This window comes from Pleurodeles waltl, chromosome 6 (genome assembly GCF_031143425.1).
Source record: "Pleurodeles waltl isolate 20211129_DDA chromosome 6, aPleWal1.hap1.20221129, whole genome shotgun sequence".
NCBI classification, from domain to species: Eukaryota; Metazoa; Chordata; class Amphibia; order Caudata; family Salamandridae; genus Pleurodeles; species Pleurodeles waltl.
The window spans coordinates 159,490,597-159,513,447 of NC_090445.1; the positions used below are offsets into that span (position 1 = coordinate 159,490,597).

The window sequence follows — 22,851 nt, forward strand, 5'->3', positions numbered from 1 at the left end:
GCATCCTTTTACTTTACCCCCCTCTAATGCTTTAAATGTAACTTGCAGATCATACTTACAGTTCTCCTCAGATGTCATTTCTGCCTTCAAGATTGAATGCAGATAACAGTTAGCATTGGCAAAGCAAATAGGTCGTTTAAGTGAGAGCTAGTGGCTTTGCCAATGTCTTTTAGCCATCTCGTACAGCAGAGTAGAATGGTGTAGAGTAGAGAGGCATAAAGTGGGGTGGAGAAGTGTGTGGAACAGGGTAGAGTGCCATAGAGTGGCACTGTGTGGAGTGGAGTACAGTGGCAAACAGTAGAGTTACATGAACTGGAGTGGTTTAGAGTGGAGTGGCAGAGAGCAGGGTGGTACAGGGTGACGAAGAGTGAATTGGCATAGAGCGGAGTAGAGTGGCGTAGTATAGAGTGGGGTGGAGTAGAGTAGCATGGAGTAGAGTGGAGCATTTGAGTGGTGTGGAGTGGCGTAGAGCTGAATGGCATAGAGTGAAGTGCCATGGACAGGTGTAGAGTACAGTGGCGTAGAGTGCACAGAGTAGGGTGGAATGAAGTATGGTGGCGTAAAGTAGAGTGGTATAGATTAGAGTGGTGTTAAATGCCGTAGAATGAAGTCAAATAGAGCAGAGTGGCATCGAGCAGAGTGGAGTACTGTGGAATGGCATGGAGTGGATAGTGTGGAGTAGCATAAAGTAGAGTGGAGCCGGCTACTACAGCTGTGGGTGTAAGTAACTAAAGCATCACTAGAGATGGCAGATAGTGATACACGGCTTCTTATTTATGTTGTTTTCACCCGGTGTTAAAAGTAGGAAAGCACATTGCACGTCCAGTGTTTTGCAAGAAGACAAAGAAGAACAAAGACAAGGAAGAACACATTTACTTGGTCCATGCTCTGGGGAGGAGCTAACACAAGACAGGAAAGGAAGCCAGCAGGAACTAAGCAGGCTAAATATTGGAAATAAGAAGGACAACGAAAACTACTAACTTTATGCTGTGGGCAGGTTGCAAGTCTACTTAAGTGTAAACAAAACATCGTGCAACACATGCACTGTCTAGGCAAGATCTAATAAAGGACAGTCATGTGCTTACAAAAAGAAAAAATAATATTAAAATGGAGATTTTTTAAAAAGAAGCTCCAACAGCAACAGAAAACATTTCATGTCCGAAAAAACTGGATGTTCATTTTCAGCTATAGGTGACTCTCTAGCCACATACGGAAGAAGATCCTCTGAACACAGCCTTAGCTTTGAGAATTACAAATCAAGCATACCCCCACTTTACCCTATGTTTCATTAAGAAATTCAGTTTATGGTAAAATAGAAACCTCCTCCCGCACTGTCGGCAATACTCACTCACTCACCCTTCTCTCATGACATTAAAATACAGATCCTCAATGCCATTGCAATATATGCAATAGCAACAGGAATGCAGCTGGGGATCATTCTATGGACAGTAAGTTGGAAAAAGTGTACTTTAACTAGTTGTCAAACATACAGGTTTGGGAATGAAACAAGATCCACAACTTCAATAAGGTGTCAACTTATTGCATAGATTGGTATTCTGCAAATGTAATAGAAAGGCAGGCACAAGCTAGGTGACAGTAAATTACTGTGGTTCCTGTTCCAGAGCTCATTTGACTGATCATATTCAGTCACAGATATACAGGTGCATGTTAAACTCAAGTGAGGTTTTCACTTTTTTAGACTACATTCTGCAGTTCAAGTACCAACTAGTCTAAGAGCGATCAGACGTAGCAAAGATTCAAACGTTCAGGTCGCACAGGAATTACCAGCTGCAACGGATGGCTCTTCGGTCCGTCCGCCTCCCTTCACATCAGTTCATTTTTTAGGGTTGAGCCTGCGCTACGCTGTAGTAGTGGGAAAAGGGCTCAGAGCCCTGCCCAGGTCACGTCAGTGTCTCATTGGTTCGTGGGCTTGCCTTTTAAAATCTGCTTGCTTTCATTAGTGGAAGGTATGCATACGGCATGCCTTTTCCGGTGGTTAGCCCTCCTGGAGCGCAGCGACCAAGTACTGAAAGCATACGAGGCTCGCTGTTTTCCATCCCGTTTCTGGACTACTTTTTATCTATTTTCGCAGCACAATCTCACTTGGCAGAAGTCGAGCGCTTTGCATGACATCGACCATGTTACATAGTTAATTGCACTTTTGCCAGTTACATAGATAATTGCACTTTTTCTGATAGGTTTCACTACGAGTGAACTGTTGCAGAGCGAGAGCGCAGTTTTTTCCATTTAATGAGGCAAGAAAAGTCCGGTTGGAAGTTTACAGCTGCTAATAACTAACTCGAAGAAATGCGAGACCCGTTGCATTCCAAATGCTTGTTGTTCAATTGTGTTAAAGACACTGACAATATCTTTAGACTCTTTTAGTATGCCTGTGTAAAGTAGAAACTAAACTGGATTAACAACCTATACTGTTACTAGCCATGTTTGTCAATACTGATTAGTCTTTACATTTTAGGCCTCCCTGAATTAAGTTTAAATTGGACGCCCGAGATGTGCATGGCTGACTGGAGGGAAGGTCACCTTTCAAAAGCAGACACTCTGGGCCCTGGAAAACGTGTGTAGCAAATGCAGTTGTCATTGCTTAACTTTAAGAAACCTAGAGTTGTGCACCCGACTTTGCAGTACCATGATGATGGCAATAGTATAAAAGGGCAATCACCACATGCTGCACTGAACTGCACCCTTTCCTACCTCCTCTGCTTTTCTGTTCTTAGCAGAACGTTACGTGTCCTTATGCACTATAAGATGAATACTGTATATGTAAATTTGTTAGGACTGGCCCTTCTCTGTTGAAATACACACAGCGTAGTTCATTTGATTCTATGGACTTTCCCTGCAGCCACGACACTAAATATTGTAACTGGGTGGATGTTCATTAGATACATAATGCAAGAATTAAATCCAAAGGCCGTGACAGAAACATCGATAATGTTGTTTAAAATATAAAATGAACAGTCGGCGACAGCAAAAATCCAAAGGAAGGGGAATTAAAATTAAATGCAAGAGCAGGGTCGGGGCAGGCTGCCAGGGAGAAGACAGGAAATGGCGGACTGATGCTAAACCGGGGAAGCTCAAGTGCGTGGGAGGACACACGATCCCAGGGGTCTTCACGCCGCAGGACAGCATAGTTCAGAAAAGAGCAGTCTCTGGTCTGCCATGCCGGTGAAGCAGGAACCCAAACCAGCTGGGAGGGAAGGGGCGCATGCACGGGTTTAATTGCAGGTTTGCTCCACGCAGTCGTAACATGGTGTGCAAATAAAAAATAAAAAAAACTATTCAGTGCTGGGGCTTTTTAAATCATCCAAAAAAGTCATCTCAGACTGCCAATCCTTGATCCAACACAGACTCCGCCCCCAAGAAGTCGTTAGGCGGAAAGAAAGTAACTTTTAATAGGCAGTATTACCTGTTGATATCGATCAAGGCACTTTATTTAATTACGCGCTTGATTCTGCTGCACAAGCAGATAGGCTATTACAGTGGTTCCCAACCTATGGTCCGGGGACTCCTGGGGGTCCGCGAAGCCTCCTCAGGGGGGCTGCGAAGCCTCCTCAGGGGGTCCACGACTGCTTAGAAAATTAAATAACATTAATAGATTAGGTCCCCAGCTTTCAGTAATAACTTAATGGGTGGGGGGGTCCCCGGATTCCAATAATGATTCAGTGGGGTCCCCGGGTTCAAGTAATGATAAAGTGGGGGTCACACAAGTCAAAAGGTTGGTAACCACTGGGCTATTACATTTACACATCACTGAAAATTACGGCTTATAATCATCAGCTTTGTGTTAGAAATATAGCAGGCCTGGTGAATAACTGCAAAGAATGAATACATCATAAATTAAAATGCCCACGCCAAGAACCAAAGATGGGTGAAATCAATTCAATAACAACACATTTCCAAGGGGCTAAATTAAAATAACGTAAGCGATAACCTGAGGGTCAAGTTGTTTCTGATGTGAAAACCTGCACAGAAACCGAAATATCTTCTACAGCAGTGATGAGGGGTTGTAAAAGCTTCTGCCTGTCGTGCAAAGAATGCTGAGTATTTATGCTATTGGCTCAAGGGCAAGTAATTGTGAGGACACATATTTTGCTTGAAAAAAACTACCAGTGTAAATAAAAAATGTCACTTTCCTGTCTAGTTTACGTCAAAGTCCCAGTTGGATGCATAGTGTAGGATGCATTTATTCAAAAACTTTAGTTCAGATTTCAACATAATGTAAAAGCTTTTCACAAATGGCGCGAGTACAACAAAATCTGAGATCACCGAAAACAGACACGTTACATGCTCTTCTTGCGAGCAAGTCAATGTGTTTCACCTATTGGGTATTCAGTGTTTATATGTCCCTTAATTGTGTCCTACATACGGTGCTACTCTGTACAGACTACAGCAGCACAGAGTACTCTAAAAGAGCTGCTCTAGTGCTTCGAAGGACATGCGTACCTTCTGATAAGTAACCTACGTCAACAAGGAGTGCGGCACACATGGGCATACAACCTATGTCCCTGCTCTACGCTGCGCTCGCTAACTAACAAAAACTAGATACAACAACTTCAGTACTTACAAAAACTCTAATACCAATGTAAGGCAGGGCAAATATAGATAAGAAGCAATGTTTAAAGTCAAACTTGTACAAAGTAATGGGGGCTGGAACAGACTAATTGGACACAGTGGCTTAATGCAATATTCTGGTTGGTGGCGCTAGCTGGCAAGAAATGTTCCACCCGTTAAAGTTCAGAATAACTTTTCATGTCATGAGTGACATAATATGTGAGGTCATAAGCAGGGCATGGTGAAAGCACACCTGTCAATTAGGTCAGTAAATTATAACTTGTGAATTTAAGAGGTTTTTGGTTATTAACCCTTAGTTTTTACATTAAAAGACTTGACTCTAACTTTAGTTTTTGTTTTTTTTCCAGTGAATTTGAGGTTTTTTTTAAAAATCGTAAAATAAAACCTTACTACCATACCTAACTCCAACATCACTTTAACCATTGTTTTTTTTTCATTATATTTCTAGTTTAAAAAAAAAAAATCAGACTGACCAAGCTCCCTAACTGAGCATAGCTTTAGGCAATGTGCAGTTTAAGTTTGGCCGTTGGACCTAACTTGCAGACAAGCCCTGCATGAAACCACCCACAGGGTGCCAAATCCCCTGCTACGCGCAGTGTACGCCATGCCTTATATGCAACTTTCCGTAGGCGGCCAACCTACAGCCATGCATGGCCTCTAGCCGTGCGCAGCAGGGGTTTTGCCTATGGCCAGACCCTGCTGCACCCAACCACCCGCAAGCAGCCAACCAAAGCACTTGAGGCAACTGTCCACAGATACTCACTCAACGTTTTTTTGGTACTGCAGTACTCCCATGGTATTACAGATGACCTGCAGTGGCACACAAGCTTCACTTGTTCATGCTAACTCAGTCTTGCAGCACAGCACCATGGCTCCCGTGAGAGTACCACAGTACCACAAAGAAAGTCTACCTCAGTCCCACAAAACCTGTGGGCAAACATTTTTTATTTATTTATTTTCCCTTAAGACTCCCTCTTCCCTACAAGTGCCTTGGGTTAGGATACCCCTAACCTGACCCATATATATTTTTATTTTAATTAACTAAGGACACAGAGACAGAGTCCTGAAAAAGAGGCCTAAATATTTCTGTTCTGCCAGCCAATCAGCCTGCTCGTCCCTCTCAGAAAATCAGCATTTTTAAATGTTTAAATTAATTTTATTAAACCTGAGGTACAGCAGGAATGCTGCAGGTCTTCGGTGGGACCAACTATCTAAATATCACTATATTTTGAACCCTAATTTCTCGAAAAAGGCTCAACAGATTTACACCAAATCACAAAAAGCACAATCTCCTTGGCCCCTGCTTGATGGATCATCCAAATGTTTCCAGTAAGAAGCAGAGGTGGATGAACTTTTCTTGGAATGTTTCTTGAAGATCCATCGTCAATCAGCACCAAAGTTATTAGCAAAACAAAAAATGCTCTTCCAATGGAAACTGTGAAATAATGCATAACTACAGGTGTTATGTTTGGTTATTCAGATACTTACACACCTCAATTTTGCACTGTTCTGGCATCACATAATGCTTTGCTTTCCATGCAGTTGTGATGCTCCCATCACAGAGTCATCTTTACGATTTTAAGGGTTTTTGGAGCCCTGGTAAGATTTATTTTATGGCCCCGGGTAGGAACAACTTTAAATTTAATGCTCATTTTTAGTTAATTCAAACCCACATGATGCCAAACAATATTTTAATCTGTTTGATATCTCCTCTTTTCACAATCTTTGCTTACTAACGTTGCTCCTCCATTTTAAATTTTATGTTTTGGACTCATAGGTCCTCCGGTGACTGAATGCAACAAATAAAATACTGAATTTTTATTAATCTTACAGAAGTGGAGCACCCAGAAACAGCTGAAAGGTGAAGCTGTCCAGCATCCATCAGGCAATAAGTACTAAAACAGCTTGAACTGGCAGTGCCCAGGGCCATTTCTTTCTGCGTTTTTATCTAGATAGGTTTTGTCCTGCAACTTTTTACATGGAATTCAATATCTAACTAGCCTGTTACTCGTGCTGTAAGGAAGACACAATTAGGACACTTGGTGGTGGATTAGTTAATAATCTTAAAATAAGATTTAGGCACATACTGCTTGAAACTTAGCTTTGAAGCCCAAGTACCAGTAGTAGTAAATATTTTTCCCCATGACAACTTGCATTCTTGCTGCAAAATGTAAACTCAAAGCATTCCACTCCAGATTTTATCCATTCTCTGAGGTGAAATTTGATAATTTTCTCCTTTATTCTCTCCCCCTGCTTTGTCCTTCCTCTTCTCATTCTGTGTGCACACTTCTTAGCTAGGGTAGGTACCTAAACCAGGCATAACCCACCTACTCTAGCCAGGGCAGGGGAGTTACACACCCAAGATAACCCCTGCTCGCCCCCTTGGTGGCTTGGCACGAGAAGCCAGGCATATCCCAGAGGTCACGTGTAAAGGGTTTGCCCAACACACACACACACACACACGCCCCCCCCACTAGTGACACAATAAACACACCACAAAAAGAAAAACAACAAGTTATATCCCAGAGGTCATGTGTAAAGCGTTTGCACAACACACACACACTAGTGACCCAAATACACCACAAAAGGAAGAACAACAAGTTATATCAAAATAAAATGTATTACAAAAAACATCCTTAGGCCAAACACAACCTGTATCAGTAATCAGCAATAACCTACTACAGAAGCAGTTGTCAGAACATTACACAAGTTACTAGTACTCTGCGAGAAATAAGCAGTAGTCAGGTGGGCTTACAGATGACTGATGACTGGTATCCTGCAACACAAGCAGTGGTCAGTTTGTCATTATTACCAAAAGTGTACGTGTGATAATAAACCCATTATCATAGATGCCCCGATACAGTCATGTATGTACATAGAAGTGAAACATTCCCATCTCATACATCTCATAGTAGATACGTTGTTGTGGATGCCAAGAGATCATGAATGGCAAGAGAGATAGCCTCATCCCTTGCATATGTCACAAACAAAACGTTAGTGTGCATATCTTACTGTCCCTGAAATAGTAGCTGTGCTCTTGTCAGAAGAGACATGCCTTACATCAATCCTGGGGTACAACAAGATGCAGCACGTAACCACATCTGTCACCAGAAGAGTACAGGGCTCATCACTCCTGGGCTTCTAATAGGGTAAATTGTCCTCAGCAGGACGGGTCCTCCATTGAGGACTCCGTCCCGTCCTGCGAGGGAAACGAAAAATCAAGGCTCCCCAACAGAGGGCACTCCCTTGCACCGAGGGTAGTCCACAAAGAAATAAAGCGCTCAGGGCAAAAGAATAACTCAGATTCAGTGCTCTTCACACGCTGTTGTCACGTTAGGTGCAGCGCTCCTCACGTGCTGCACCATACAATAAAGACGATGTGCTGTCCTAATACCACGCTCCACAGTCAGGTTGAGGAGAAGTGCTTTTTCATGTGCTGCTATCCATTCAGCACTTGCCACTCACTGGAGCAGTCCTGTCAGATGCAATGCACTCGTGCCCTGCTCTGCCCCTGAGGGGGAAACAGCACTAGTGAATCTCCTGGCCAGTGGAGGTTGGGGGAGGGGAACACAGCTGCAGGGCCAGCAAGCAGGTTAGCACAAGGGTCCTGAAGAAAAGCAGTGGCATTCCCTCTTGTTACCCAGCAAGTAACAGGTCAGTCTATCAACAAAGCAGTGCCAAGGTGGTCCCCGACAAGTCCCTCCAGCAGCATCTGGTGTCTAGTCGATCAGAGTCTTCAAAATATGGGGAAAATCCCCTATAATTATACTCATTTTGCGCAGTCTCTACAAAACGGGGACTAACTGGTTCTAGGAGTGTCCCCTCTCTCCTCCAGCACAGGCACCAGAAATCAGTGGGGGGGGGGTTGAACAAGCCCTTTGTGTGAGGTCAGGGCACAGCCTTTAGAAATGCAGATGTACCCAGTCTTTCCCTCTCTCAGCACAGAAAGACCATTCCATATGCAGATGCACCTCTGACACCTCCACCCTCCCTGTGTCCGAAGGCTGTCCGAAACACATTCACAAAGCCCAGCTGTCAATCTGCCCCAGACGTGGTTTGGAGTCAAGCTGCAAAACACCAGAGTCATAAGTACAGAGAAATGCTCACTTTCTAAATGTGGCATTTCTATAATGGTAATAAAAAATCCACCTACACCAGTAAGCAGCCTTTCTCACTATATTACAACCATACCAAACATGCCTCCACTACCCCACATAGATTTGATAATACTACTTAGACGTATGTTAGGGCATTTCCAATGCAATCCTATGAGAGAGGCAGCTCTCACAGTAGTGAGTAATTAGATAGGCTGTTTGTCACTACCAGGACAGGTAGTAAATAAACACAATATGTCCTACCTTTTACATACACAGCACCCTGCCCACAGAGCTAGCTAGGGCCTACCTTAGGGTGACTTATATGTAGTAAAAAGGGAAGTTCCAGGCCTGGCAAGTAAATTTAGATGCCAGGTCCCTGTCGCAGTAAACTGCCCATGCAGGCCCTGTGACAGCAGGCCCGAGACAGGTTTGAGAGGCTACTTCTGTAGGTGGCACAAGCTGCGCTGCAAGCCCACTAGTACTATTTCATTTATAGGCCCTGGGTATAGGGATACCCCTGTACAAGGGGCTTACAGGAAACTTAAATGTGCCAATCAGGTGTAAGTCAATCATACCAAATTTAGAAGGGAAAGCACATGCACTTTAGCACTGATCAACAGTGGTAAAGTGCCCAGAGTCCCAACGTCAACAAACAGGGTCAGAAAAAATGGGAGGACGAAGGCAAAAAGCTTGGGGATGACCCTGTAAAAAGGGCCAGGTCCCACAGGGCCATACGTACATAATGCCACCTTAAAATAATCCACCTTAAAATAATGCAGACACTGCAGTACAAAAGCATTAGCATAACGACTACAGACAGTGAACGCCACGTCAAGGACATGTAATTTGGCAACACCCCACGTCTTCAATCAGTGAAAAAGATACAGTTAGTCTGCCTGCTATATAACAACACTTGGTAGGTCGAGTCCTGGAACCAAGTTGAGCATTTGATAGGAAATCTCATTTTATCAAAGTCCAACCTTCCTGAGGGCTGAAAATGCAACTGCCAACTAGACTAAATATGGACAAGAGCATGCAATCAGTCGGTGGACTAGAATGCTACAAGCCACATCTGTTTCCCTCCAAAAGCTAACAAGCATTTGCAATGCAAGAGGCCTCGCATTTGTGAGAGTTAGAGCTACTGGCCTTGTAAATGACAACGTCTTTTACCCATGTGTTCTGGTTTGGAGTGGATTGGATGTATGTGGGGTGGAGTGGAACTATGTGTGCTGGACTGGAATTGTTAGTTGTGGAATTGTGTGTGGTGGATTTGTGTGCAGTGTAGGGTATTTGTGTAGTGGAATTTTGTACACGTGAATAGACAGGGATGAGAGCTGCAGTGAATAGTTAGAGAGGAAGACAGGGAGAGAAAGATAAGTAATTTGTGCATGAAGTGGTGAATGAACTCCAGATAGAGGAGCAGAAAGAGTGCGTAAAGAAGGGGAAAGCAGGGGGTGGGCACCTTGAGGGGGAAAGGAAGGGGTGGACCAGTGCACTGTGTGAGGTACAGGAAGGTAGCATATCTGAGGAGGCAGTACAGAGAAACAATAGTGAGACTGAGGGATAGATGAGGGGGGTAGTGCAAGATGAGAGTGGGAGTCTGAAGGAGAGATGAGAGTAGCAGTGGGTATGTTGGGAGAGATGGGTTGTATTGGAATTGTTTGTTGTGGAATTGTGTGGCGTGGAATGATGTGGAGTTGCGTAGTAGAAATATGTGGCATAGTGTGCTGTACAAATATATGTCTAGTAACTGAGCGGTATTACGTGTACTGTAATTATGTGGAGTGAGAATGTGTGTTATGTAGTTAATTATGTGGAATAGTGTTGTGGACTGGCATGTTGTGGAGTTGAATTCTGCAGTGTGCTATTAAATTTTGCAGCATGATGTGGAATTGTGTGATGTGTATTAGATGTATGTTGTGGATTTATGGTGTGTAGTTGAAATATGTGGTTTGATGTGGAATTATGTTCTGTGTTTTGGAAATGTGCGGAGTTGAATTATGTGGAGTGAACTGTGTGGCATTGTGCGAAATTATGGGTATTGGAATAATGTGTTATGGTGTGGAGTGTATTTATGTGGACTGCTTGTATGTGGCACAGAGTGCAATTAACTAGAGTTTGTGTGAAAAGACTGCCTGGTGTGTTGTGCTTACCTATGGTACTTACACCTTATACCTGGTCCAGGGTTCCCCTATTAATGAAGTATAGGCCTATAAAAGAATATTAGTGAAGCCAGGCTCTCTAGAAGTAGGTGTGGATGAGCAGCCAAGGCTCATTTAGGAGACATGCAAAACTCATGCAATACCACTATAGTCACACAGCACCTACAAACAGAAAAGAACCACCCAGTGTTACAAAAATAAAGGTACTTTATTTTAGTGACACAATCACCAAAAAGTACTAGGTAGGTAACCCTCTAATAGGAGGTAAGTAAACACACTAAATATGTACACTAGTAATCAGAAACAGGCATAAAAAGTAATAGAAAACAGCACAATAGCTATAGACAACAGTGACCCTAGGGGAAGCCCAAACCATATACTAAAAAAAAAATGGAATGCAAACGCAGGACCCCCACCCAGTTAAGTGGAATCTGTGGAGTTGAGCTGGAGGAACTTGCAACCCCAAAAGGAAAGTACCACAGTGCACCCCAGCAACCAGAAAGAAAGGAGCAAGTTACTGATGTTTCCCCAAACAACCAAAAGGACTGAGAAGAACAATAATGCACCATCCAGACAAGACTGCAAAAAAACAGCAGTAGATCCTGAAGAAGGAAGACCTGAAAGAGAAGGCGACCCAGTGCAGAACTCATGGAAGTGTCAGATGGCAGCAGGAGCCACTACCCACCAGTCTGTGGGTTGAGGATTTGGTCAATGGTAGGACAAAGACCGTCAGCAATGCAGCCCTGGAGCCGGTGAAGAGTTCCTAGAGGATGTAGTTGACGTCCCACACTGGATGGAAGAATGCAGTCTGTCTGTGGCGTGGAAAAGATACCAACAAGCCTTGGCAAACGCAAGAGTCGCAGTAGAAAAAAAGTGGAGCTGCCGGGTACCAGCAAGCTCCAAGGGGACTCAACCCATGGAGGGAAGTCCCAAGGGACCCTCGGCAATGCAGAGAGTCCACAGAAGATGAGGCAGCACCAACAGAAGACCCACTGGAAGAGGACCAAGGAGTCGCAGAGGAGCCCACGCAGCACAACTGGGGAAGGGTCACACGCTGCAGAAGAAGCACACACAGGCTATACGTCGCAGGGAAGAGTGCTGGAGGTTGGGGCTGCATGGAGCCAGACGATCCCTTGGAGGAGATGCCAACAGGCCTTGGTAGCTGGAAGAGACCCAGTGCACAGGGGTACTGTCCTACGTGGGAAGGCAAGGGCTTACCTTCACCAAAGTTGGACAGCTGGCAGAGAGGACCAAGGTGACCACTCCAGACCACCACCCGTGATGCAGGATTCACGCAGCAAAGGATGAGAGGAGAGCCACATGGCCGGCCAACATTGCTGTTGGTGTCTGCGGATGCAGGGGAGTGACTTTCACTCCAAGGGAGATTCCTTCTTGTGCAGGCTGAAGACTTGCTGCTCTCAGAGGATCCAAAGCCAGGGAAATGTTGCAGTTGCTGGAAGGAGCTGGAGAAACAATGTTGCAGGGCAAAGTCGTCTTCGTTGCTGCAGATTGTAGGTTCCTGTGGTGTTCAGTTGCGGTACCAGTGGCCCAGAAGTAAACAGTGCAGAGGACTCCTGCCCATCGAATGTGAGGATCTACCCAAGAGGGAGACCCGGAAGGAGGATTGGTCACCTAGCCAGGTGACCACCTATCAGGAGGGGTCTCTGACGTCATCTTCCTGACCTTGCCACTCAGATGCTGCCAGAGGCCTCTGTCCACCTTGGATTCAAGATGGCAGAATCAATTATCCCTCTGGAGGAGCTCTGGGCACCATCCCTGGGTTGGTGATGGACAGGGAAGCGTCACTCCCCTTTCCATTGTCCAGTTTCGCACCAGAGTAGGGGTTGGATGTCCCTGAACTGATGCAGATTGGTTTGTGCAAGGAGGGCATCAAATGTGCCTTCTGAAACATATCAGTGGCTTGGGGAGACTACCCCTCTCAAGCAATGAAACACCCATTTCCAAAGGGAGAGAGCACAATCACTGGGGTCCTGGTTATCAGGGTCACAGTGAACACAGTCAAAAACATATTGACAACAGGCAAAAGGTGGAGGTAACCATGCCAGGAAGAGAGTACTTTCCTACAAGGTGTATTTATGTTGTATTGAGTACAGTATAATTATGTGGTGTGTAAATATGTGGCGCTGGGTGGTATTATGTGGAGTGTAATTATGCTGTGTGGTCCAGAATTGTGTTTAAAATGTGTAGAGTTATGTGGCATGGTGTGGAGTAATATATGGGATTTAATTATGTGGCAGTTTGAGAAGTTGAATTTCTTTTGTGGAGTGTAATTATGTGTCTTGGATTTGAGTGGATCTATGTGGAGTTTAAATATGTGGCGTAAAGTGTAGGTTGAAGTTTAATTATGTGTAGTGTAATTATCTTGAGTTGAATTGTGTTGTGTGGAGTGTAGTTATATGATTTGGAGTGGAGTGGAATTGTCTGGAGTTTATTTTATTGGTTTGTAATTATGTGGCATGGAGTGGAATGATGTGGTGCGGAAGTGTGTGTAGTTGAATTGCGTGGCACGCTATTATGAGATGTGAAAATGTGCTGTGTGTAGTAGATGTATGTGGCACGGATTTTTGCGTTGTGGAGAGAGATAGAGGAAGCAGGAGGGACTATGAGCAAAAGGGCGAAGAGATAGAAAAATCACAGGAGATATGACAGGTGCTCAGCTATTAGGTAATGCATCTCTCTTAGTGGTGGGCCACATTGGGAGTTGCAGAAAGTCCTGAGATGCGCAAAGTCCAGAGATGGACACACCCAGCTGCTTCTGCAACTCATCCTCTCTTCCCCAGGTTATCTTGTGTCGAGAGTACGAAGGTAGTTTGAATTACATTTTGCAAACAGTAGAAACATTGAGGGAGCAATGTTACTGCCTCACTTTGGTACTGGCCTCCTTTACTGCCTCAAAAAGATAAATAAAATATCTGGGATTTGTTTAGCAATCCATCATTAAAGTGCAGTTTTTTTTTTTAAAAGTCCAAGAATGACTTTGCCTAAAAGTGTTCTTTAACTCCCCACGGATAACTGGAGCCTAATTAAATATGGGCATATGCTGATGCATTGCAGAAACTAACAAATTGCATTACTTACATTTATAGATCACTACGTTTCCCTTAAAAGGTCATTACAGATGACAACTAGCACGCTATTGTTTACAATTTGAACCATGCTGGGCAAGAGCTCACTGGAAAAAATGGTTTTCAGTTTTGTAGGGGAATGGGTTAGCCCTAGAAAAAGGCCGAGTTCCAAAATGTACGACAAACCTAGTGCCCTAAACTGCAATCTACAGGAGTGCATCCCGTCTAAGTCGCAGGAAGCAGTACATCATATGCTGTAGCATATCAGATCTTCCAATGTAAAGACGTACTTAAACTCACAGGGATTCTACCACCGGACAGTTAAATACCTTTATCAGGCTGCAGCAAATAATACACTAGTCGTGTTTCAAAACATACTTCCGCAAAAGCAACAAAAATGACATTAGCAACGAAATCACCATGATGAAACAGGCACATACAGTAAGGCACAACAACTCTTATGACGGACTGCTAAGGAATTATACAAAAGAAAAAGGTTGTGTGCTGGTCTGTCAACATGACAACCTCATTAAACAATCCCTTGCCATTTTTAACCGACATTCAGACATGGCAAACCCGAGTTATGATAGACATGTCCCAACTTGAACTGGTATAAAAGCCACTGGCTTGACGGTCAGTTCAACTCGTCAAACAGTCCCTCTATGGGTGGTGCCTACGTGAGATACAGTACTAGATGCTTTGCTTCGTAACGCAGGCTTGTGGGAGAGAAAGCATTAAACAGACTGATACGGCGGCGAACACATTAGTCGTTCAGCGCACCACCTTCCAGTTCCCTAACACCCCCACGGCTCACCCTTCATCGGCCATTGTTGGGCGGCTGTCAGGAGGGGGTTCCCGATCGAATCTCTAAAATATTCGGTGCAAGCATAAACAACTTCCCTGGCAAATACCTATAGGATGCAGCCATGGATTATGGATCGTGACATAATATCAAAGGCCACAGTCAATATGGGTGTTGACTCACCATTGGTGGTGAGGAAAGAGGAGGAAAATAATGTAGTTGAACAGAAATATCCGCAGGAATCTGCCGTAAAAAGCAAAAACAAGTATTGCCTTTGCTGTTGCATGGAGCATGCGCAGTAGAGCGAAGTCTGGCTCGCTAAAGAAAATAAAAAATAGGAATGCAGATTTAGTAATTATACTCACAGTATGGGCCTTTACATTATGCCTAAAAGCGGTTCACGTCCGCATTATATTACTTTTTTTGTGAGTGGTTGTGTCAAATGAATGGGACTCTAATGATCGGCTCACATAGGACTGCTCCGGCGAGACAAGACAGGATTCACAGCGCCGGCTTCAGACAGACAACATCCAAAAGATGCAAATAAAAGTCTGAGAACTGCGAGCAGTGACGGGCGCTAAATCAAAAATCGTAAAACTCGCATAAAAAAAATACATTTAAAAAAGCACTGAAACCAATATACAAAGCCAGAAGTTAAAGGACATAAGTGTCAGTAGCCATCAGCATGAGCAACACCCCAAGCGTAGGAACAAGTATATGCGATTAACCAATGAAAGGCAAGGATTTTCTAAGGTCACACGAAGCAATAAATGGAAAGCGATGGTTGTGGTCTAACCCCACAGAGGAAATACGGCATGTCAAGAGTGCATGCGCGCTCCCCAGCCTAGACCTAAAAAGAACGCAATATAGATGTGGATTTACACAGGCAAGTGAGAATCTTTTGTGGGGCCAAAACTTTAGGGCCCTCTTAGATGTCCAATCCAAGGAGCGGTCTGTAATTCAGATAGCATGAAACTGGTGAGGCGGGGGAGGGGAAGACGCGCTTGGTGCCACAAATCGGTATAGGCAGGCTATGTAGCAGGTCACACTGGCTTTTTATTACGTAAATATGAGTTTTAATACGAGTGCCCCCCACGAAAGGTGCAGGGTTCAGCGCAAGAAGCCCCTGCTGTCTTCCCCTTAGTTCAAATGCTAAATCCACACAGGGGCCACCCTACACACATTTTAAAAGGATGTCAGTAAGGAATCCACAAGTTGACTGCAACTAACATTATCTGCTGCGGACTGTCAGTGCATTCCCTGATGGCAGTCCTCTGGGTGCAAAAAGGGGGTCCAAAGACATCCCCTTGCAAGCGAATGCAGTCACTCACTGCTCCCGTCTGCAAGGGGGTCTCTTATGCATATTTAAAAGTGCAGGTCGGTTGCGGGCTGCAAAGTGAGACATGGAGCAGTTGCTTCAAAGCCGCTCCGTTTTTCACTTCAATGCGCTGTACCCAGGGTAAAGCTAGCTCACGGCTGCCCTGGGGGCTGCGCATTCAATGTAATAGGGCGCACCTGTTTAAAGGCAGGCTGTGGCGCAAACACAGAAAATGTGCCCTGTGTGTAATAGGGACCCTGAAGTTTTGGGAGAAAGTGTTTAACTGATGCCGGTGTCTGACTGCATGGATATGCGTGTTCATGAATAGATAAACAGGGCACATGGAGGACTATAGATGGGTAAGGAGTAACTGGGAGAGGCAGACCATGTATTTGGAAGCTGGACATACAAATTCATTTATGGGTGAGTGGGAGTTCTCTATACATGCTATTGCACCATACATATTGTCTCAACCTGTTATAACCTCAACTTTGATCTAGTACCTCAACATGGTGTGACTGCATTTAAACATTAAATCTGCCAGTCACAATAATGTGCATGGCAGACGTTCCTAATGGAGTCAATGCAGTGGTCACTCTCTTCACAGGCAAGAGGGTTAATGAATGAGAGTCAACCAGTGAGCGACTAAGTGGGTGGATGACTGAGCAGGTGGGAGGATGGGTGAGTAAGTGAAATGCTAAGTGATGAAAGAGAAAAAACAAACAATTAGAAACATAGCCAAAAGGTGGGCGCAAAGTTACAGAGAGACTAGAGACTAAGAGAACGTAAGAGAGAAACAGAGGTAGCAAAAGAGAGAGACACTTTTGCCTCCTTACTGCGAAGTAATGTTTTATTCATTTTTGCAAATTAGCCTAAAAGTTACAGCATCATGAAAACCAAGCACTATTTTTTTTAAACAGATCTTTATATACAATCAAGATTTATGTGGACAATAAATATGAACATAACTAGGTAACTAATGACTGAGAGGGGGGGCTACAATGTGTGGGGTGGGGTGTTGGAGGCTGCAACAGACCAACCTGGATGCCCAAACAGACCCGAGGATCCACAGGAAACCTACTATAATGTGGCACATCTACGTAGGGTCATAGCTGTGAGCCATCCGTGATGGGGCTCGGAGTACACAAGCCTAGATCGCCAAGACCAGTGAAGGTAGCAGACACTACCTGCACACAATGGCGATTACTGACGGAAAGTCTACAACGGGAGATTTGCAAATGTAAACCAAATATTACTTCCACTCAAAACTCCAGACAGTACAGCAGTGCTATCTGTTTCTGAATATGGACCATAGCTTAACTTTACCACCAGGCCTTTAAAACAACATTTTTCAATCTTCCTGTCCAGCCCGTGGTCCGTGGTCTTTTATATATATATTTAAGCTCTAAATATTGAGAATAAATTAGAATGCTGTAGTGAAATTTGGGGGCATTATTAACTATACTTCAATGTGTGTGTTTTTTGCTTAACTTCTCATAAATACATGTGATACAAACTATTGCAAGCTCTGATTTTGTTGTTGTAGATGAGCAGGTGATCATAAGAAAGGTACACTTTTAATGGTGTAGTAGTTTGCACCCAGAGTTAGATCAACTCCTTGTTCTGGACATACTGTGCCTCCTTATATGAGGGTGGGGAGGGCTTTTCAGATGAACAACTCAGTCGGTTCCTGAACAAAACAGCTAATGCCCAAAGTACCTGGAAACTATAAAGACTCTTCAGTCCCCAATGTCAGAGCAAAGGGTTCTGAAACTGCATCCGCTCCCTCCCCAAGGGTAGCACCTGCAGAGTAGAATGCCTGCCAATGGAATTGTACATGACATAGGAGTACAGTTTACTCCTTAAATTGAAATAACTATGACGCTGCAAACAACCTAGGCACCCTTCCCGAGTCTACCAGGGAAGCACTAGTTATTTCCATACTGAAACCTACACGTGCCTCCTCTGAGTACAAAATCCCAAGTTGAATAATAGAAAATTGCCAATGAGCCCTTATGTGGGACTTAATAAAATCGGACCAAAATGGGTTTATTCTCAGGCGTAATAAGTCACTGAAAAACAGACGTTTTTACTCTAAACTAAGGGACACTCCCCAGGCCTGGCCTCGGCCGGCATGTATTTCCCTGAATCTCGAACATGCTTTTGACACATTTAGCTGGGAATACATGCTCCAGGTTTGCCAACACTTCGGCTTTGGACTGCAACTAATGGGGTGTGTCCGAATATGTTACACCAACCAGGGTAAAGACTAGACAGCATATGCCCAAAATATACCAAGCGACTAGAGGAACGAAACCGGGCTGCCATTCTCCCCCTCCCCCCCCCCCCCTCATCCCTACCCGGTGTTCACTGTACATGACGTCGGTGTCCTTTAGGAACTTACAGTCAATCACTCCAAGTTCTTAGTGTTTCTCTATCACAAAGAGCCGCTGGAACGAGCAATATATCTGGGTAAGGGATCCCTACAATGGGCACCTACTACCTTTAAATATCTAGGCATACAATTATACCACAAAACGCCCGACCTCTTGGAGGGTCACTCACTTCAAAAGCCCCTTCCCTTGTGAAAACTCGAAGCATCCATTTATCCTTTGCGTTCTAAACAATGACTGCCCCACCCCATCCCCATACAGTGCAGGAAATGATAAACACTCAGGAACTCTTCATTTATGGAGTATGAATGAGCATCGTGATTAGAAGCTGGGCAGTCATGACAAGCGAAGTCATGATGGGCAGCACCAGAGTCAATAACAATTGACCTTTGCAGTATTTATTATTTATTTATTTATTTATACACACACTACGCCTAAAGAAATTACAAGGACAATCAATTTCATATTAAAGCTGTTCAGTTTTACTCAGTTGATCAAAAGCAGACTACTTTTAAGCTAACGTATGGGATACAGGCATCTGCTGTACAGATCTGTGTTTACAGCAGCATCCCAGGTAGCAGAATCATGAGATAATTTTGGTGGTTAATGCACCTGCTTAAGTCTATGCACAATCTTTGGCAACATGTTTCATCACAAAATATCGTAATGGTTTAATGTGCCTATTACAGTGCATAGCTTATAGGTCATATTTTTAGGCTGCAAACTACTAGCAAGCACAGTGCTCTCTGTTGCAAAACATAAAGTGGCCCATCAAGAATATAAAGGGGCTTAGAGCCAGCCCACTGCTTACTACTGTCAGCTTTCCTTGCCAATCTTATTTGCCTGCTTCTTATTCGCGTCTCAGCTGGTCAGTCTTTTGTTTGTCCCGCCCATGGAGCACTGCCTCTTTACATGTTTTTGATTAGTTGCCTTTATGGCTTCCACTGCTTGCTTTTCAAGAATTTCTTTTAGCTTTGTGTTAGGTACTCCAAGCATGTGTTGTCAAAGCTCTCTCCTGTATGTATCTCTCTCTCCCTCCACTCCAAGTTACTCTGTCGTACGCCTGCTTCTACCGGCTTCCTCTGTGTTGCGCTCACCTGTGTGGTTCTCCCAATTGCTTCCCACACCCACGCCCTCTGTGTTGCTTCTCCCAGCTTCATTACCCTCCCGTCCTCAGTGTTGCTTCTACACCATCCCCCGTGTTCCTTCCTTGACCAGTGTTGCTTCCAACCCTCTGCTTTTGCTCCCTACTCAAGCTTTAAAAAAAGGCATTTCACTTTGTTTGTTATTGATCCAACATAGATCAATAATTAAAAAGCGCCTGCGTCAATTGGGAATGTTGTGCAGCATGGATACAAGCAATTGGCCAAGCCAAGAAGTCTCAAAGGCGAGACCATTGGCTATGCCAGTGCTGGTTACTTAAGGCACTACAATGACAATGGGTTAATACTTTTCTTGTACGGATCCTTGAGTTACCTGCAGGATGCAAGTTACTACATTCTTAGTAAAATAGGTCAGTTCAAGTCAAGATTGTATTCTTGCAGGTTTGGTTATTCTAAGGTTTATTATAAAGGTTCCAACAGGTGGAAATAAACAGATATTAAGCAGTACAAATTGAGTTTGCTCTGTGCACTATATACATCATTATTATTACCAAACTCGGATACAAACACAAAACAGACAAGCATGGCATTCCACAATAACATACTTAGACCAATCACTTCTAACAAAGACATAGAGCCTGAGAAAATCAAAAACCCATACAAGTCACCATTTATTTCCAGCCAATTTCTAAAGGTGCATAGTTGTTCTAGGTGGGATGCTATTTGTGCACCCTAGTTTGAAGTTACAGGTATGTTCCATTTGACCACCAACTGCACCTAGGTAATACCACAAACAAAGGATTTATCTTACTTGTGAAGTAAGATATATGAAGCAGAGTTGTACTGGAAAGGATATTAAGAGAAGTAGTCCTAGGCATTGGTTGTGTGAATTTTCCATGACTTAGGAAGATATGCTTATGGTTCTTTCCTCTTTATCTCCATATGTGAATGAAGGCTATTAAAAGGCCTCCTGCTCTCCTCATGGGGAAACATATTGAATTTGCACTGACCTCGACCCGGTGCCCCTGGATACGGATTGGTGCTGGCCTACAAGGCACAGTACACCAAGAGACAGACTGGATAAATAGTTGGAGCAGGTCTGGAATCCAATTCTTGATTTACAATAGCTGTAGAAACCATAATTTGGCTTATTCCCATTCTATGCCCTGAGTGCCGTCATATGATTGTGCCTTTTGGAAGTAGTACTATTTCTATGCTATTCCTGGTAATGATCCCCGGCTCCTCTTATACTTTGGCAACATCAGAGTTCTCACCTCCCTCAAAAACATTTGCAAACTAGACACCCCATTGAAAGACCTTATTTGAGAAAAAAACAGATGCAGAGGTGTACTCTCCACACAATGATTTATAAAGACCAGAGATGGCATGGGGCGCATTACTTCTCTAAGTATCATTGTGCAGCGTAACTCCGCTGGGTAGCCTATTGGCTGGCTAGACATGGTCAGGGAGAGACAGGTTTCACACATGTGCAGCTCCATGATGGAACTATGCAAGGAGCCCTTTTTTCAAGTGTCCCAAAACTGAACACACTTTACACCACTGCTTATGACAGTTGACAGTTTCGCCCACAGTACACAAGTGAATCCTTACTCCCGGATACCACCACTCAGAGGGATCCTGACAGGAGGAGGCACTTTTCAATATAAATCAAATAAATGCATGGGAAGAGTTTGATATTAACACAATTGAAGATTTCTTCTCTGAATGAGCCCTCTGAACTTTGAGAACCTATGCAACCAAACCTGCCTGCAGAGAGGCAACTTCTGAGTACACACAACTTTCAAGGGTAGGAATAGTCGCACACTGTGATACTTGCGACCTGGAACCCAAAATAAATGAGTTTCTACATACCTTACACAAAATTGGACATGGCAGCCATCTAATTACAAGAATTTACAAATCCTGTTAACTTGACCCTACCAGGGTCCTGCTACACCTAAAAACCACATGGAAGAGGATACTGGGGCAAGAATGTAGGACAACTGAATGGCAGTTAGTTCGAGAATATCACCACAAGGTCTCCACGAATGCTCGATTAAAAAATATCCAAATCTACATACTCACAGAGCATAACACCACATAGACTTCACCTAACACACCCGGGCTTAATAGATGCCGGACAAAGATGCTGAGCCTCCCCAACAGACCTGCTACACGTTTTGGACGTGTCCCATATTGAGTCCATTCCAGAGGGTGGTATTCATTGATAGACAGCAGGCTCCTGAGAGAACTGATGTTTCCACTGTAGTGTGCTGCCTTTTAGGTCCGTTTCCCAGACCCAAAAACAAGGTCAAAATTAAATTACTCTGTTTACCACTTTTTATTAGCCAAAAAGGTGAGCATGATGCGCTGGAAGTCCCCATCTTTGTCCATGATTAAACAATGGAGAAGCAAGGTCGTTAAATGTGCCCAAGCACAGGCTAAGGCCCTCCGAGCGTCAGGGGGGGGGGGGGGGGGGGAGGAGAAGTGTACGGAAGTCGCCTCTTGCGATACAATAATACACAATTTTACTGCACATTCCAAAGAAGATGACACACCACCCTAGCCCAAAGGACTCAAACACCTCTATGCTACAAGTTAACCCGGGAGCCAATTTGTATACACAATTAATCACAATAATAGCTATCCCATGCCCTTGACCTTCCCCCCCAGAGAATGCCGACTTGCTTACCTTCTAGTGACCCCGAATAGGATTAACTGGATAGAACCTGAAAGAACTATCATCCAATAGAGCACATCCCCAGCTAAACCTTACAGCAAATGGCGACATCTTTGGGTGGAGGGGTAGAGTTTTACCCAGTTTAGAGAATTACTTGAGAATCTGATGATTATAAAAGGTATCATCAAGTTAAGTTTTTATGATGGTTGGTGTATTGTAATGCATAACAATGTGTGTACTAAGTGTGATGCAACATGAAAGTTATTTTTTGTTATACTGAAAAATAATAAAAATTGTCAAAAAAAAAAGAGGTAAACAAGCATTGGCAAAGCTAGTAGGCCTCACTCATGCAAGATCTATTGGCTTTTTCAATGTTTTTAAGACCATGCGCATATGGCTTAAAGTCAAGCAGGGAAAAAGGTGCTATGATGCGTCCAGCGCTCACAGTATCACAGCACTTTTTTTTTTTTTTTAAAGCCATGTTGCACAGTAGCCTGCGCTGCTGTGAAATAGGTTAAAAAAAGCGGGAGACAGTAAACAACAAGAGGGAGTAAGAGGATGGAGCAGCAATAATGGGCAGAGGGAGGAAAGTGAGTATAGGGAAAACAAACAAGGGAGGT

The 22,851-nt window shown here is 43.9% G+C and overlaps 1 protein-coding gene across 5 annotated transcripts in view; it reads right to left on the reverse strand.

The window, feature by feature from the left end:
* Nucleotides 1-22,851, reverse strand: part of STAT3 (signal transducer and activator of transcription 3) — a 408,239-nt gene that overhangs the window by 227,272 nt on the left and 158,116 nt on the right. The gene's annotated exons all lie outside the window — the stretch shown is intronic.